General features: G+C 36.1%; 1 protein-coding gene across 24 annotated transcripts in view; it reads left to right on the forward strand.

Moving 5' to 3' along the window:
• ADGRL3 (adhesion G protein-coupled receptor L3) overlaps window positions 1-17,807 on the forward strand; it is an 856,301-nt gene that overhangs the window by 630,426 nt on the left and 208,068 nt on the right. The gene's annotated exons all lie outside the window — the stretch shown is intronic.

Genomic DNA, 17,807 nt, shown 5'->3' on the forward strand with positions numbered 1-17,807 from the left:
TCATGTATTTAGTTCCTGAGTTAAAGAGTTTAGGATAAGATCAAAGAATATAAGATAACCCATATAAAACAATATGAACAGCAGAGTTTTTCGTCTATTGGCTGCTTAAGCATATCATATAATTCAATCCAGAAATGCAAACTATACCTTTTAGCATGTATTTACATATTTACTATAGGCACATATTGTGGGTCTTGTACTTTTTTTTTCTTTTTTCCTCTTAGATTTTGTATAAAGTCTCAGATATATCTGTGTAACTTATATATTTATCACTATACGCTTTGTACTTTTGCAAGTGACAGTAATCAATAGGCCACTTTAGCCATTCTCAAACTGCATATTTGTATCCTTTTCATCTCCCCCCTAATACTTAGCACAGATATACATCACTTTATGTAAATATATGGATATCTTTCATAAAATTCTCTTGCAATATATTCCCTTAAGTGTAACTATGAAAAGAAAGGCTTTATAATGTTCTTTCCCTTCTGTGTATGTTATCATTTATTATATAGCCCTGGTTCCTCTTTGCTTGAAACTTTATAGTATCCTATATTAATTTTATTTACTAAGAGAAAACCCAGCTTAGCTAATGTTTTAGATATGCAAAAGACTAAATTTGTGGATTGAAACATATATGGTGGGGTGCCTGGGTGGCTCAGTCTGTTGAGCATCCGACTCTTGGTTTCAGCTCAGGTCATGATCTCAGGATAGAGGGCTTGAGCCCCACATCAGGCTCCATGCTCAGTGCTGAGTCTGCTTGTCGTTCCTCTCCCTCAGCCCCTCAAATCTTAAAAAAAAAAAAAAAAAGAGAGAGAGAGAGAAAGAAATATGTATGTTCTCAGGGACACATGTATGTGTTTTATTTTACTTACAAACAGATCAAATATGTCTTTGATTTTTAAATATCCTACTGATATGAAAGTATTCAGTGATTAAGACTTTCAACAAGATTCTCTAGCTCTTCTCATTTTTTTTCTGGCTTTCTCCCCCCGCCCTTTACGTCTCAGGAAATCTTAAATTCCAGTTCTGATTTTTTTAAATGCCAAGAAATTTCTATCTCTTTCCCTTCCTCCTTCTCTTCATCTCTCCTCATTAGTTTCATCTGTCCTCACATGCATTACTAGCTTGTTTGAATAGATAATTACCAGATCTCCACATCTCACCCAAACTTATTCTGAGCTCTAGTTGTGAATTTCCAATTCCCCATTTGACATCTCTGTTGAGATAAGAGACTCCTCATAGGAATGCATTTGAGGGGATCCCTGGGTGGCTCAGCGGTTTGGCGCCTGCCTTTGGCCTAGGGCGTTATCCTGGAGTCCTGGGATTGAGTCCCATGTCGGACTCCCAGCGTGGAGCCTGCTTGTGTCTTTGCCCACCCCACCTCCCGCCCGTCTCTCTGTCTATCATGAATAAATAAATAATTTTTTTTAAAAAAAGTAATGCATTTGAAAATGTGTATTACCTTTTCTGTTAGCAGTGCCATTGTGACTCTACTGTTTACATAATCACCTCCATACTCTTCTTTTTTTTTTCTTTTTTTCCCTTATATTCTACATGTTGTAGCCAAATTAATTTTCCTAAAACAGAACTTCATTCTCTGTACATAAGTCTCTATAGAATCTTTCTAATTTAGTAGGCAATTAAAGTCTTTGAGATACTGGAAAGTATCACTTCAACCCACTTTTGTAACTTTGCACCTAAAATTAAATGCCTTTCATTGGTACCATTAGTCATCAGAATACTACCAATCATTTGAGATCCATCTGAAATATCCTTCTTTAACTTTTCCAGCATTACTAAGAGCCAGTTATGTGGTAGGCACTGAGAGATTCAAAAATGAAAGAAAAACAAACCAAAAATCTCATAGTTTCTGTTCTTGGGAAACTAATTGCACTGATTTGAGATTTAAAATCACATAATTCTACAATCGTTGACATCATGAATGGAACGTGAGTTGCTTTGAATGATGAGTCAGTGTGCATGAGACATAAGAATTTAAGGACAAGGCAATTCAGTAGAAAAAGGATGGTAGTCTTCTCAACCAACTGCGCAAGGACAATATCCATATGCCAATGAGTGGAGTTGGACTCATTCCTTATCATACACAAAAATGAACTCAAAATGGATCTTAAACCTAAACATAAGAGCTAAAACATGTTAAGTGGTATAACAGCTACAGGGAAATGCCAGAAAGGAAGAGAGAGGAGGTGTGTGTGGCAATTATAGATACTGTGCCCAGAAAACCCCTCATTGAGAAGGTGACATTTGACCTGAAAGAGGAATGGGCAGAGGGCAAATTAGAAGCTTCAGTCCAGCTGGTGATGGGAGCAAGCTATTATCTTGCTCTGAAAGGTTCAGAGATATTGTATCTGGTGTGTTGGTGGCACTTGGGCTTTGGTCCTCACCAGTTCAGTCACCTCTGTCTCTTGCCATATCATGCTGTCTTGATGACCAGAACAACTCTGTGTAGCATTCCTGTTTCAAAAGAAAGGATGGATGGATGGATGGATGGATGGATGGATGGATGGATGAAGGAAGGAAGGAAGGAAGGAAGGAAGGAAGGAAGGAAGGACCCACATTTTAATGATACTAGCATCAAGAGGTAGACTATTATTTTCCAGAATAAAATAATAGTAGTAGTTGACATTTACTGAGTGCCTGCTATGTGCAAGGCGGTCACATCAGTTGATATGCTAGATATATATTCTCATATACACAATGACATCGATTCTTCTTAACAATTGATTTTGTTGGGATCCCTGAGTGGCTCAGGGGTTTAGCACCTGCCTTCAGCTCAGGGCGTGATCCTGGAGTCCCGGGATTGAGTCCCACATCGGGCTCCCTGCATGGAGCCTGCTTCTGCCTCTGCCTGTGTCTCTGCCTCTGTCTTTCTGTGTGTCTCTCATGAATAAATAAATAAAATCTTTAAAAAGAAAGAAGCAATTCATTTTGTTGAGAGTATGTGGGAACAACAGTGAAATTCCCTAAAAAACATGTAGGTAAATAAACTAATTTGAATGAAGTAGTAAAATTCATATAATTTTTTTTTTTTATTTATGATAGTCACACAGAGAGAGAGAGAGAGAGAGAGGCAGAGACATAGGCAGAGGGAGAAGCAGGCTCCATGCCGGGAGCCTGACGTGGGATTCGATCCCGGGTCTCCAGGATCGCGCCCTGGTCCAAAGGCAGGCGCTAAACCGCTGCGCCACCCAGGGATCCCAAATTCATATAATTTTTAATAATTAACATTCTATGTAAAGAAACTAGGAGGTGGGATCACTCTTAATTCCAACTAAAATAATTCAGGAATAATTTCTGGGACCTACATAAGTGACAGTTTTAATCCAGTAAACATTAACCAAATTATTTGCATTATAACCTGTCTAGATAAAACCTGTAGGACAATGACAAACAGTGAACTTGGAGCAAACTGTATGCAATGCAGAACCAAAATGTAAAGAAAAGAATTTGGCAGAATATTTTTTTTTTAAAAAAAGCTTTCACTGTGAAACTGTTAGAAGAAAACATAAGGATGAATCTTCATAAACTTGTATTAGGCAATGGTTTCTTAGCTACAACAACAAAAGCACAAGCAACACCGCAAAAAAATAGATATATTGGACTTCATCAAAATGAAAAACAATTGTGTTTCAAAGGGTACTATCAAGAAAGTGAAAAGATAACCCACGGAATTGGAGAAATTATTTGCAAATTATAAGACTGATTAGATATTTGTATTCAAAATATATAAAGAATTTTATCACTCTAAATAAAAGACCATTAGCCCAGTTAAAAAGTAGATATAGAATCTGAAGAGGCATTCTCGAAAATGATATACAAATGTCCAATAAACGCACAAAGGTGTGCAACATTATTAGCCATTGAGGAAATACAAATCAAGACTGTAATGAGATACTACTTTATAACCATTAGATAGGCTATGTTCAAAACGACCAGATAACTCTAAGTGTTGGCAAGCATATGGAGAAGTTGGAGCAGTCAGGCACTTGCTAGTGGGATTATAAAGTAGCATAGTCACCTTAGAAAACAGTCTGACACTTCCTCAAATGATTGAACATAGAGCTACCATATGACCCAGCAATTTCACTTTAGGTATCTAACCAAGAAAAGTTAGAACATACATCCACAGAAAAAACTGTATGCAAATGTTCATAGCAGCATTTATTCAAAATAGTAAAAACTAGAAACAACCCAAATGTCCATCAACAGATGAACGGATAACTAAATTGTGGTATATATTCACAAACAGAATGTTATTCACCAACCAATAAAAATAATGTAGTGCTGATTTAAGCTACAACATAGATGGACCTTGAAAACATGCTAAATGAAACAGACTTAATACAAAGGGCTGTATATTGTATAATTCCATTTATAAGAAATGCCCGGAACAGGCACATCTATAGAGATAAAATGCAGAAGAGTTATTTCCTAAAGCTATGGTGTAGGGGAATATGGGGAGTAACTTCTAATGGGTATGGGGTTTTTCTTTTTCAAGCAATGAAATTGTTCTAAAATAGATTGTGGTGATAAACACTTCAATGAATATACTAAAAAACATTCTATTGTACACTTTAAATGGCTGAGCTATATATTATATGGGTTATATCTCAATAAAGCTGTTATGTTTTAAAAGTTACAGAAAGAAGGATGCAGAGAAACATGTTTCTTTTATTTGCTATCACCTCTATATAGAATGCTGTGTCCTTATTCTCTGCATAGCTCACTGCCTCATTGCCTTCAAATGTCACCTTTCATTTAGGCCTGCTTTCATCACCAATCTAAATTTCAAAACTTTCTCCTTTGCATGTATTACTGTCTAACATACGGATATTTTACTTATTTATCTTGTTTATTATTTGCTTCCTCATGAAAGGAAGAAGTTTTGCTTGTTGATTTTGTCACTTTATCTCTAGTTTCTAGAAAATGCTTGACACATACTAGATAGTCAGTAAATATTTGTCACATGAAAGAAGTGACAGATACACCGAGATCTCAAACAGCCTGGTTTGTTTGGACACTACAAATAGTTCTTAAATAGTTGGGTCAGAGGATAGCCAATAGGGTGTGGTGATAAATAAGCTTGTAAAGGGAAAGAGAAGCCCTGCTACAGAGCATCTGTTACAGATACAATGAGGAATTTAATCTTATATACTATAAACAGGAGAGAACCATGGAAAGGAGGTGAGAAGGGGAATGTAATTATCATTGTTAGTTATGTTGCCCTCTTGGAGGCAAGCAATTGTGGGCCTTTTTTTTTTTTTTTTTTTTTTTTTTTTGGTGAATTTTAACTAGGTGTGCTATGGTCTGCTTGTTGTTGTGTCTTTTTAAATTTCTCACTCTCTTTTTCTTTCCCTCAATCCCTATGTTTCTAAGTAAGAGGGAGTCTCTGAAACATCTTTTTTTTTTTTTAATTTTCCCATCCCATCCATAATGATTTATATTATCATATACTTAGAAGCACAGGTAACACTAAAGATATATAATGTGTAGCATGATTTACATTTGCTTATTATTTTAATTTGGACTTTTTCATGGGTTAAATCAGACATTTAATCCATTTGCAAGTCAGTTTCTAGTCTCAATGTTAACTTTATTTAAAAAAAGAATAGAAATTCAGAAAAGATAAAACATTTTGTCTTCTAGAAAAAACAAAAAACAAGAAAAAGCAGTAGTTTTCCTATTTAACTTTCTTATTACCACAGTCCTTAGATTTTCACATTAAGTTAGGGTAACTTAGCAATGACCCTGAGCAAGGTGAGAAAAGGAATAATTCTTTTTGTTTAGTTTTGAAATTATTGTTAAGCCGAAAAACATAAAGTGATCAGAGTTTATTTTATGCTCTTAAAGCAAAATCTATTTATCAACCCATAAGGAAATTACAAGCCTTGCTTTTGGTTCTTTGTTTAAAATGCAGTGTAGTGCAGTATGATTTGCATGTTAATGATGTGAATCCAACTGTATAATAAATGGAGAGGGGAAGATATAAACTAGCTTCAGAGAGCAGGTTTGTTTGTTTTTCATGATTTCTTCCTTAAATGTTTAACTTGAGAACACATCTATGAGGTATGCTTATGTGAAAGCTAATAATTTGTGATCATTGAATGGAGTGGCAATGAAGCAAGGAGTCCCATTCTCAGATTTCTCACTCAGAAAGCAACTGGGCACTAGAGGCACTTGAACATCTTTGGAAGGCAGACATCATGTAACAAACAAGAGGCTGTCAGTATCCATTCTGTGTAGTGTCATCTCTGAAATCAGAAAACATGGGGCTGCCCATAATTTCTCTTCCTCTCATTAACACCCCCCCCATTCTTGACCACATTCAAGCATGCAATTGTGATAATTTGTATTTTGTGCTTTTTCGTTGGCTTCCTGTTATATTGCTATGCATGTTCTCATTAAGTAAAACTGGAAAATAAAATCAGTTTTTAAACATTAATGTGTGATTTGTGGGAGTGTGTCTTAGAAGCACTGAATTGCTAGAAATTGAAAAAACAGAATCTGTGTTTTTGAAAGCCAACCAGTTTCCTTTTATTGACAACCTTTGAGCCATTTCACAAGTTGGAAAGCAACCATGGAGCCATTTTGTGTTTAGATTAATATATATTTAAAATATCCTAAAGCCATTATCAGTATGCTGTAGCCCCCTCATTGAACAAATACAGATAAGAAGTAAATGAAGAATTTCCTCTACATCAGTAGTTCTCAAACAGAGGTGATTTTATCCCAAGAGGGCATTTGGCAATTTCTAGAGATATGTTTGGTTGTCCCAACTGTAGGTAATGAGCACTACCAGCATTTAGTGCATGAAAGGCCAGGGATGTTGCTAAACAACCTGCAATGTGCAGGACAACAACCCATATAACCACACAACAAAGAATTGTGTGTCCTAAAATGTCAATAGTATCAAGGTGGGGAATTCCTGCTGTAAATAAAGATATGAAGCCAAATCACATCCTAAATGTTGTGTTCTAATTCATAAACACTGGAAAAAGAGTTAGGGCCTGTATCACCTACTGGTATATAACAATGCTACTACAAACTTAGTGACCTAAAACATGCACATGCATTATCTCATATTCTGTGGTCAGGAATCCAGGCCTCCCCTGAGTGGATCTTCTATAAGACTACAATCAGGGGATCCCTAGGTGGCTCAGTGGTTTAGCGCCTGCCTTTGGCCCAGGGTGTGATCCTGGAGTCCCAGGATCGAGTCATGTATCAGGCTCCCTGCATGGAGCCTGCTTCTCCCTCTGCCTGTCTCTCTGCCTCTGTATGTGTGTGTGTGTGTGTCTCTCATGAATAAATAAATAAAATCTTAAAAAAAAAAAAAAAAGACTACAATCATCATGTCACCAGGGATGAGTTCTCATTTGAATGCTGGACTGGAGATGAATCCATTTCCAAGCTCATGTGATCATGGGCAGCATTACATTCTTTGAGCCTCAATTTCTTGCTAACTACTACTGTTCTCACCTCCTTGTCCTGTGACCCTCTCTATAAGCAGCTCACAACATGGCAGCTTACTGCTTCTCATAAGACAGACAGAATATGTAATGTAGGTCACACATGTGATCACATATGTTCCACCACTTTTGCCATATTCTGTAGGGTAGAAGCGAGTATAAATCTCACTCATAAAAAAAATAAAAAAATAAAATAAATCTCACTCATGGTCAATAAGGAATTACACAAAAGTATGAACATCAGTAAGTAGGGGTCATGGGGACCACTGAGGAGTCTGTCTGCCATAAGGAAGTTATCTTCTATTTATTTTTGCTTTTTAAAAATGTTGCTATTCATTAAAAGTTAATTGGCTAAATATAAAATACATAATGGTAAAATATGAATATTTTTCAGAGAAATAGAAGAGAGACCACAGATGACCGCCATGTAGTGACTGTTGCTGCTACTTTTCCATATGTGTAGAATATTTGCAATAACACCAAAGTGCTCTTTCTATAGTCAACTCAGAAATTTACAGCTATGGTTGGGCCCTTCTTTCTGTAGACCTATGATTTGTCACTGTTAGCGTGCCTGTCTCTCTGTTTCATTTTTTTCTCTGTATTAAGAATTTTCACATTATTTGGTGGTTGGCAGTGGGAGCTTGGGAACAGAAAGGCCATCTTGAGTCCATCACTGCTAGTGACAGGTGAAGATTCTTCAGTATTTAAGATACATAACTGTAAATAGGATAAATTAAATAACTAATAACTGAAAGCATCATGAGTTACATAACACAAAAATAGGTACTGAGTCCCTTTCAAATATATTAAATTTATCTTGTTATAATAAATCTTGTTTCACAGATACTTGCTGGGGAACCTTATCTGATTACACTTAAAGTGTATACACTTAAATTTACTGAATCTAAGAATATTTATTTGTTTATTTATTTATTAATTTATTTAACTTAGAGTCAGTAAATACATATTATGTGTAAAGGTGTATATTCAGAATATAAATTTGCTGAATCTATATTCTTTGATACGTAGCTATGCTTCCCTTTGTCTTTAATATAAGCCAGATTAATTTGTACATGGTTGGAAATTAATTTTATCAGTGAGACTGTGATACCACAAGGGTTATAATATTAAAGAGATTCATTATTAAGCAGTGTGGCACAAATGTTAATAAATAAGAGTTTTATGATTACATTGAATCTTTTATCCATTTGTGTCCTCTTAAGATGCACTTAAAATAACGGTAATTCTTTTAAGATACTATTTAATCTATTATAATACTATAAGACCTATTCTGTGGTGTTTAATACATATGTGATGACTGATAAAGTTGCATTATGGTAGATACCAACTGTATTTTTCACTTTAATTGAATTCTGAATTTCTGTTTTATATCATTTGTATTCGTAGTGTATAATTTTAGGAGACATGGAAATTATATAGTCAAATAGATATTTTGTTTCCTTCATATAACTTCCTTGTATGTTGTATCATTTGCATATCTTATATGGAGATTCATGAATATATAAAAATGTATTAAGCACCTATTATGAGCCAGGAACTGTACTGGATGTGAAATATTACATTATAATTTTTAAGTCTACTTTACCCAATTTTTTAAAAGAGAACTAATACTCATCCTGGTTTAGAGATTTGCCTGAAGTTTCACAACTAGAATGTGAAGGAACTGGTACTCATCTGCAGATGGCCTTTCATGTGGCTCTATCTAACTAGTGGTATAATAAATGATCACTCCCAGAAAGAATGGAATCCTAAATTCTTATTCTGAATTCATATCCTAAAAATAATAAGCATATATTGAATACAAGTATGAGTGATCCAAAATAACAACTTTATTAATTATTTCCCATTTCTGCTTACTATCACAATAAATCACAGATATCAAAAAGATTAGTGATTTAACAAAGTACAGAGAGTGGGGCATAGTAGGGAAGAATAGTTGAGATTGAGAACAATATTCCAGAAGGAAAAAGAAAAAATATTCCAGAAGGACACATTCACATCATTGAAAATGAGAAGAGGCCTTTCTGAGGACACAGGAAATAAATCCAGGATGGTTAGGAGACAGCAAAGGCAGGAAGGCTTAAGCACCTACTGGAGAGTTAGGCAGGGTGAGGATTAGTGGGCTTTTTATGTCACGTTTAAGGATTTTGACTTTATAGTAAGATCAGTTAGGAGTTTTTAAAGAGCAACAACATAGATTTGCATTTCTTAAAGATCACTACAGGTACAAGGTGAAAGATAGAATTATAGGTACTTATTTGATGATCCAGGGAGATGACTTGACTACTTATAGCTACAACTACCTGGGTGGCCCTCAAGAGCATTATGCTTAGTGAAAAAAGCCAATCTCAAAAGGTGTAATGCCTACGACTCTATTTATATAACATTCTTGAAAGGATAGAAACTGTAGAGATGGAAAATAGATAAATGGTTGCCAGGAGATAGCCATGGGTGCAGATTTGAATACAAAGAAGTGACACAAGGCAGTTCTTTTGTATATGGAACAGCTCTGCATCTTGAATGTGACAGTGGTCATACAAATCTATGCCTGAGATAAAATCTCATAGAACATAAGCATGCACACATAGATGAATGCAGGTGAAATGATATAAAGTCTGCAGTCAAACTGGTACAGTCATCTACCAATGCCCGTTTCCTGGCTTTGATATTATACTGTAGCTATATAAGATGGCTCCACTGAGGGAAGCTGAGGGAGGGGCTCTTTTTTACTATTTTTGCAACTTCCTCTGAGTCTATACTTATTTTAAAGCAAAAAGTTAATTTTCTTGAGGCCATTATAATAGAGCAAGCTTTCTAAAGAAGGGGGATGGTGATATTCTCAGGGCATCAGTGATCAAACTCAAGTTCTCTTATGAATATTTTGCAATGAATCAAGGCAGTTGATGTTAGAGTGCATTTATTGAACAGCTACTAATTGAGTCCGTCTTCTGTGTCACATGCTGTTCAAGTCATCCAGGATTGTGGCCAACCAAAACAGCAGTAGTCTGTCTTCAGGGGGCCATGGGCTACAAAAGAGTCTACACCTTGGCCTGCAGAGAGTGTCACACACATTTTTGACTCCCTCCTACGTAAGGATCAGGCTGTGCTTCTACGAGATCAGGCTACAGGCAGAAATTTTATTACTACGTGTGGACTCCTAAATTATGTGGGCCATCTACAATTTTGAATCCACAATAGTTTGATTTTATTCATATTATATATTTCAATATTGATTTAAAATAGTCCTTTTCGGGATCCCTGGGTGGCGCAGCGCTTTGGCGCCTGCCTTTGGCCCAGGGCGCGATCCTGGAGACCCGGGATCGAATCCCATGTCGGGCTCCCGGTGCATGGAGCCTGCTTCTCCCTCTGCCTGTGTCTCTGCCTCTCTCTCTCTCTCTCTTTCTGTGACTATCATAAATAAAAATAAAATAAAATAAAATAAATAAAATAAAATAAAATAAAATAAAATAGTCCTTTGCTTTCCCATCTCCCCAAGCCCCCTATTTTACTGTCAAAGCTAAATACAGAATTTTTTTTTTAGAAAAAGTTTTGAAATATCTTGTATGTTCCCAAATCATATCATCTCAAAATTTGAAATAGCACAGAGCAAGCAAATGATTTTGAGGAAATATTTGTTTTCCTTAGTTACATTATTTTTTCTTAAAACCATTATTTCCCAGGGCACCTGGATGGCTCAGTGCTTGAGTGTCTGCTTTTGGCTCAGGTTGTGTTCCCAGGGTTCTGGGATCGAGTCCTGCATTGGGCTCCCGCAGGGAGCCTCCTTCTCCCTCTGCCTGCCTCTCTCTCTTTCTCTCTCTGTGTCTCTTATGAATAAATAAATAAAATCTTTAAAAAAAAAATTCTAAAACATTTCCCACTGGAGTACAACTAACAATATCACTGTCCTCTCCAAAGCGGGTTTGGATAAAGTGGGTGATAAATTACTGCTGGGGCTTTAAATGTCCTTCAGATATTGAAGTGAAAAAAGATAAACTTTATAATTTTATTTCAGCATAGCCTATCTTTGTTCTTGTTATAGAGGTGCAAAAACTACTTTACTTCTGTAAGCTAGATAGCTGTTTATAATTCTCCTGAAGGAAAATTGATGGCATCTTGGAATAACCTGAATTTAATTATAATGTTATATTATTACTGAATGTCTCTTGTATGTTAGTATTATCGAAGTAAATAATAGGAATCCACATTATTAAAGATAAGGAAATTTCGAATTTCTGGAAGATTAATTTGCCCAAAGCCAAATAGCGAGTAGATGATAATCTAATATTTGAACCTAAAATCAATGCTTTTCCCAGGGTACCTCACTGCCTTTTATTTTATTATTAATACAGTGAATGTACTGTCTTACAAAGCTTTTGAGGTTTCTTCATAAGTCTCTGAAAATGAACATAATTCTTTTGAAGTAGAAGGGCCCAATATAATCAGTATCCATTTTATTTATTTATTTATTTTCCCCAGCAGTCTGGAATATATTTGTAATGTGCATGCATTTGTCCATGTGTGTGTTTTTTTTTCTTTTTCTTTTTAGTAAAGAAACCTAAAAATCATTATCCTGTGGGCAGATTCTTACCAAGCAATATTCTTCTCTGACTTACTTATCACTACCTATGGAGTGCATGACTCCATCTTCTTAAAAAATAATAGTGATAAGGGTACCTGGGGGAATGTCTGGGGTGGTTCAGCGGTTGAGAATCTGCCTTTGGCTCAGGGCATGATCCGGAGTTCTGGAATTAAATCCCATATCGGCTTCCCTGCATGGAGCCTGCTTCTCCCTCTGCCTGTGTCTCTGACTGTGTCTCTCTCTGTGTCTCTCATGAATAAATGAATAAAATCTTAAAAAAAAAAAAAAAAAGATGCTAGGTGGCTCAGTCGATAAAGTATTTGCCTTCAGCTCAGGTCGTGATAGGGGTCCTGGCATGGAGCCCTGCATGGGGTGAGTGGCCCTGCTCAGTGGGGAATCTGCTTCTCCCTCTCCGTCTGCTCCTAATTGTGCTCTCTCTCCTATTCACTCTCTCTCTCAATTAAATAAATAAAATCTTTTAAAAAAATAATAGTAATTATAGTAATTATTACTATTATAACCAGGAGAAAGCAAAATGGGGAGGTTTTTATATATTACTCCATTAATTTGGAAGGTGGTAGGTAAGGCATGGTGGACATGTAGGTGAAAGAAAATAAGTTGTTTGCATAAAAGAGTGAGAAGAAGTTGCTAAATTCTCAACATGAGGACTAGTTGAAAACATTTACCTTAGGTGCCCTGAATTCTGTTCCTGAGTCTGTAACAGAAAATACCTTGGCTTATTCACTCAACCACCTGATCTTCAGTTCAACAGAGACTATTTCTACCCTTCCCTTTGTAAGAAAAGCAAAATTCAACTGAGTTGATTTTGAAGATATAATTGATTTTATTCAGTGATTCATGAGTTGGGCAGCACCCTATCCAGCAAGTAGAAAGGGGCTACAAGGAGCTATACAAAATAGTTTTTTGTAGAAAAAAGGGGGCAGGAAAAGGAAATTTCTAGCAAAGAATAGATTGTTTTTGACAAGATCACCTTCCTAAGGGGAAAGGAACGGGTCTATCTGGCAGATTATTCACTAGTGCTAACCAGATAATTCCAGACTGACTCATTAAAGGTTATGTTCCTGGGAGAGGCTGAAACTGCAATTAAGTTAAATATTAAGTCTTGATTTGCTGATGGGGGGCTTAGCACAGATGACTCCATTTTGAATCTGTTGCCTTTTTTTTTTTTTAACACAATTTTTTTTTTTTAAGATTTTATTTATTTATTCATGAGAGACACACACAGAGAAAGAGGCCAAGACACAGGCAGAGGGAGAAGCAGGCTCCATGCAGGGAGCCTGATGTGGGACTCCATTCCCATGTGGGTCTCCAGGATCACTCCCTAGGCCTAAGGCAGGTGCTAAACTGCTGAGCCACACAGGCATCCCTAACATAATTATTTTAAGGGGAAGTAATTATAAATTAATAGCATCTTTTTAAATATTTAAGTTTCTTGGGGTGCCTGGGTGGCTCAGTCAATTAAGTGTCTGCCTTTGGCTCAAGTCATGATCCCGGGGTCTTGGGATCCAGCCCTACATTGAGCTCAGCAGGGAGTTCAGTGGGGATCCTCCTTCTTCCTTTCCTTCTCTCCCTGTTTGTGCTCAGTTGCTCTCTCTGTCAAGGAAAAAAATAAAACTTTTAAATAAATAAATATTTAAATGAATAAATATTTAAGTGTCTTGAGAGTCTAAGTCCATAATTTCTGACACTTGTATTTTGGCTTTTGAATATTGTGTAAGTAAAATTTTGAAACCGTTGTATATCAAATTTTACAAACTGTAATCTAGAGTAGTTGATCAAATTATTTAATTCAAAATGTCAATGTAATTGAGATATAGTAGTATATGTAGATACTGAAAATACTTTTCAAAATAAAGCATATTTATTCTCACTCACCCAACATGCATGATTGAATACTTCATGTATTCCAAGTAGCATATTTGCATGGAAACGGTGTGGAATGTCATTTTTCCCTGTACTTAGGAAGGGTTGTAGAATTGAAATACGATTTGGGCAGATAGACTTAATTTATGTATCAAGTCTGTCATCTCTATGCTGAGTATTTAAGTCCTTTCGAATGCCATACAATATGGTTGTGGTTGCATTTGAAATTAAGAATCATTTATATGCCAGTTTTACAGCTTCCTTCCTTTTTATTATTTAAATTACCTGAATAAATGAAATATTAATTGGACTCACCAGTGGGAGAAAGTTGATGGGCACACTGAAGAGCCACCCTTTTATTTCCTACAACCTATGATAAAATTATACTGACCACCCTATAAACTCCTTGAGGAAAGGGATCATGTTTTATACAACCAGGTATTCCCGTTCTAGCAGCTAGTTGGAGCTCCAATTCATGTCACTCGTAGGATTATTAGCTAAAAAATCAATGCTGGAGTTTTGGGGGGAGGGTTTTAAAGAAATATTTTTGAGGTACTTAAAAAGCAATATAACATCCTTCTTTTTTCCAAACTCTAAACATAAACAACAAAACAAATAACCAAGACCAGTAGCTGTCCTAAAATAAAGCCTTACATTTTATCAGTTTCTTAGAAACTTGTACAGAAACAAGAACAAGCACATATATATTTTCAAGCATCTGCAATAGATCAAAGTTACTCGAATTGCATTTCTTTAAAAAAAAAATTTGAGCTTAAATGATGAACTCTTCTTCATTCTTCACTGTTCACTTGAGTATTTCATTTCCAAACACAGAGGATAATTTTGTTTTTCTTGAATTTATTTTAACTTTATACTTAAAAATAAATCATGCACAACCCTTCTATTTCGGTATCACTTTATCTTCATAGGTAAACTACAATTCACAAGTTAATAGTAAAACATATGTCACTGCAAATATTAGGCAATAACTCCAGTAACTGGATAACAATGATGTCAGATCTAGGGAAATAAAACACAGTATTGAGACTAGAAGTAAGGAATTATTCTAAATCCTAACACCAATTCAACTACTTCCCCTCCTTGAATGTTTTACTGGATGTCGAGAAATCAGTAAACTCGAATCCACTTGAATTTATTTCCCCAGTTTGTTTGTCTGCATTGTTTCATCACGACCAGAGTTTACTTAATATTCTCATAAATTAAAACTTCTATAAATTGTCCAGGAATGAGCATACCAACATGCTTCTGTTGATTATAATTCAGGAATCCTCAGGATTATTTGCATACAGTTTGAAATTAATACGTTTATGCGGTTGTCTAACATTTAAATAAATAATAATAATTGAATAGAGCTAGAGAATAATTTATATGAGAAGGACTAACTCTCCTTCTGTTTAAGCAAAGGGGCAAACATCAGTTCAAGTCAATTAACAATTACAAAAGGCCAACTGGGTGTCAGTGAGGACCATAGCACCCATACCCAAAGCCATCACCTCCTCTCTCAAACCGCATGCCCTTGTGGGCATATGTGTATCCATCCCATAGCATTCTTGTCATTAGCATCATCACCAGCACCTCAGATGTATGGCCAAGTAGTCACTTGTTCTCTCTACTTCCACCTTCTCCGATTCAGCCACTCTTAACTACAGCAACCCAAGTGAACCTGAATCAGATCATGTCACTCCACTGCTCAGAACCTTCCGGTGGCTTCCCATACTAAAGTTCTCACCATAACTGTAAAGCCCTACGTGCTATAGCCCCTACCCCCTCTCTGATCACAGTTCTCCCCCATTGCTCCAGCCGCACTGGTCACCTCACTGTGCCTCGGGCTCTATGGACACTGACTGTAATATCTGAGAGGCTCACAGCTATTCCCATCTCTCACTCTGCCACTTGTCACCTTAGCAGGCTGTACCTGACACCCTCACCAACACCCAGCACTTTCTATCACTTTGTCCTGCTTTATTTATTCTTTTTATCCTTAGCACATTTTAATATCTAATGTATTTTTTTTATTTTTTGTCCTATTTATTATTTCTCTCTCCTCCTGAAATGTAAGCTTTATGAGAGCAGAAATTTTTAGTTTTTTCATTTTTATATACATTTATATACATTTCTGTATCCCCAATATGAGGAATAGCAATTTGCACATAGTAAGCTGTCAGTAATTTTTGGTTGAAGCAAGGAATAAATACAATATTATCACAGATAATAAAAATATATTATTCTTTTACTTTGCTAAGCACTTTAAATGCATACTGCCATTTTTTTCTCAAATATATATTATTGGTTCTGTGTAGTGAAAAAAACCAAGGCACAGAGATATATTACAATCTGTTCAAAGTTGAATCTTTTTTATTTAATTTATTTAGTTAATTAGTTTATTTTTAGAGGGGAGAAGGAGCAATGGCAGAAAGAGTGAGAAAATCTTAATCAGGCTTCACACACTGGATGGAGCTCAACAAGGGGCTCAGTTTCATGACCCTGAGATCATGACCTGAGCCAAAATCAAGAGTCAGATGCTTATTAACCAACTGAGCCTCAAGGCACCCCATAGTCACATCTCTAATAAATGATTCTTTATCTAATTGTGTTATAAGAAGACATGTCTGCTATTAGAAGGTTTTACCAACTGGAAGATTCTCATTATTTCACCTTTTAACATTTCCTAAGCTGGAAATGCACCTCACAATTGAAGACATGTCGGAGTTTAATTAGCAGAGATTTAACTTTTCTTTGTAAGTGGCTCAAAAAATAACTGATGATATTGTACATTTGAGAAAATTAGGTATATTAAAATCATCTTGAAGGCAGTACTCTCTGCTCACCTCTGAATCCTTGATCCCCAGCACAATGTATAGTATAAAACAAACACCAATAAACATACTGAATGAAAAATAGAGTTAGGATATTTTTCTTCTATTGCCTGTCTTCTTCAGTAGCTTTTTCTATAAAGCTCTTAGAGACGGCTTCATGAGCTCAAGGAACGTGGTAACTATACTCAACATTTTATTCCCAATACAGCTCCTGTTACTTAATAAATATGGAGAGAGGGACACCTGGGTGGCTCAGTGGCTGAGCGTCTGCCTTCGGCTCAGGTTGTGATTCCGGAGTCCTGGGATCAAGTCCCCGCATCAGGCTCCCTGCGGGGAGCCTGCTTCTCCCTCTGCCTATGTCTCTGCCTCTCTCTCTGTGTCTCTCATGAATAAATAAATAAAATCTAAAAAAATTAAAATAAATATCGATAGAATGAATTAATCTTGTAATTTCTAGAGTTGAACTCTCTTATAGGTCAATAATATATGTCATACTTGATACTTAGAAAAAGATTTCAAACTTCTATCAGTTAATATGGATACACATGGGTTTTAGGGTCAAACTACATGTATTTAAATGCCAGCTTCACCACTTACCAACCATGTGAAGCTAGGAAATTCACACAACCTTGCTTATGCAGGTAAAGCCTTAGCATACTGCCAAGTATGTCATTTATGCTCAAAGAAAGTCAACTATTATCTCACATTATTGTTTGCTGCTTGTTTATTGTCTACCTGGATGCTGAACAATGTATTAAGTTTTGTGGATTCTACAGTTCTTAGCTGGTCCCGAATCTTTACTATGAGAATTAGAAATGCCATAAGCAGAAAGAAATTAGCTCAAAGATAATTACTGCCTCCCCTCTTAACAGCAGTGGGCAGGCTGCTCTTTGGAGGATCAAGTTGAGGTTCTCAATGTCCCATCCAGATTAGTATGCTTAAGAATGAGTCTCTGTAACCATGGCTTGGTTGTTTGTCCATTCTTCTACTTAGGAA

The sequence above is a fragment of the Canis aureus genome, chromosome 14, assembly GCF_053574225.1.
Source record: "Canis aureus isolate CA01 chromosome 14, VMU_Caureus_v.1.0, whole genome shotgun sequence".
NCBI lineage: Eukaryota > Metazoa > Chordata > Mammalia > Carnivora > Canidae > Canis > Canis aureus.